Genomic DNA, 2,020 nt, shown 5'->3' with positions numbered 1-2,020 from the left:
GGGACCATGTCTGGCACTGATATGTCAGCGTTGGTAAGAAAAAAGGCGTTGAAGAGTTTTGCCTTGGTGCCCATGGGGTTATTGGGATGTTTCAGGAGAGGGGCGAGTTGACAGCTGACTGCATTGGCTTTCTGGTTTCTAGTCTCTATTTCTCGACCTAATTTGCCACTTTCTGTGAAAATGCTGCCCAAGTATTTGAATTTGATACTTTGTTGTAGTTTGGATCCATTGATGTTGATATCCACTTTGTCTGGCCTCCTGCTTACTGTCATTGCCTCGGTCTTTCTAACCCTGATCTTCATGCAATATTTCTCGCAGCTCGCGTTTAGTTGGTTCTTTTTGTTATTATGCTCCTATAGTTGAGTCTTGTATTTCCTCATTGCCAGATCGTCTGCAAACATGAGTTCGTTGAGTGCCTCTCGGTCTGGATTGGCCTCCTTTGTAATCTGGTCCATGTAGATCACGAAGAGCAGAGGGAAAAGATTGTAGCCCTGTCTGACTCCGGATGTTACTGGAAATCAGTCCGACTTCCTCTGGTAGTGCGGACTGCACTTCTACTGTTGGCATGGATAACCCTGCTGTTGTCTAGCAGTTGTCCCTTGATGTCGTACTGCTCAAGGACCTTCCATAGCTTGTTTCTATTTACTCAATCTAAAGCTTTTTCCTGATCCAAAAATACGACATGGAGATCTTGGTCGTATTCCAATGCCCTCTCACACAGTAGTCGGAGGGCAAAGATTAACAATTATAACAATGTTACTAAATAATACTGCTCCTTCTCACATGTTTTTCTTTTTTTTCAGTCGCTACTTTAAAATTAAAAATTTCTATCGACTCAGTTTTTAGGTCAAAGATTTTGAGTTTCACTTGTCAAGCTTTTTCGAATGAAACTCTTTGAATATCTTGATAACGACTCCGGGTAATCTTACGATTTTGATAGCGCAGACAGAGCATTGGGTTTCTGACCTCATGGTCATAGTAACTCAAAACAGCCAAAATTGTCAGAAAGATTTTTGTATTATTAAGGTAGTGAAGTCGTAGGGTGGATGACAAACGAATAGCTTCAAAATCTGTTCTCTCTTCTCGAGGATAGAGTAGAAAGAGGTTTATGTCCCCTTGTACGTGGCAGAATAGGCGACAAAAGGCTAAGGAAAGAAAGATATAATCAATATTAGCGGTCAGATTGAAACATTAGTATTCATAGCTTGTGTTTTTTCTTTGTGGTAAAACAACATAGTATTATCTTACAAACGTTCTCTTTTTCAATTATTGTAAGATGATAACAAGTTCATAAGAATGACACGGTCAAAAAAGACACTGGACAACAATAACAACAACAAAAACAACAACAACAACAACAACAACAACGACGACGACGACGACATCAACAACAACAGCACCAGCAGCAGCAGCAACAACAATAGAAGCAACAAAAGATTGAAGCAGACTGCCCTATTAATAATGATCTTAACTGGGTCAATGGGGGTTTTAAAGACAATAGTTTGAATCATAATCAGTACTATCTAGACAAAACGGGTGTAAAGACAACGGAAATACTCATGTACTTCTGACACAATGATAATAGATTATTCAAAATTAACTAAAGATACTGAAGTGGTCCGTGCACATCACACGATCATCTGAGGTGGCCAGGACTACCCTACAAGGGACAGCTCTAGGAGGGAGACGAAGAGGCAGACAGGGGAATCAATGGGATGACAACGTCAAAGAGTGGACTGGCCGTGTCTGGAACATTTTACTACAAAAGACTGAGCGTTGAGAGAAGTAGACGAAGTTAGGTGCATAATTTACAGTAGTACCCAAACTGTCGGCTAGACTATAGGTTAGATGAAAATGAAGGTGAATGCGAAATTTACAGCCCAATTTTTTTTTCCGAGAGCAAAGAATCCGACATGAGCAGATTGTTGATGACTTATGAGTGACTACCCACTTTGTGTTCCATCCTGAGATCATGGTTCTTTACTTGGAAACAAAAGAGATCATATTCACACACACACAC

The sequence above is a fragment of the Aplysia californica genome, unplaced genomic scaffold (genome assembly GCF_000002075.1).
Source record: "Aplysia californica isolate F4 #8 unplaced genomic scaffold, AplCal3.0 scaffold00357, whole genome shotgun sequence".
In the NCBI taxonomy this organism is placed as follows: domain Eukaryota; kingdom Metazoa; phylum Mollusca; class Gastropoda; order Aplysiida; family Aplysiidae; genus Aplysia; species Aplysia californica.
Note: the sequence above shows the minus strand (reverse complement) of the source record.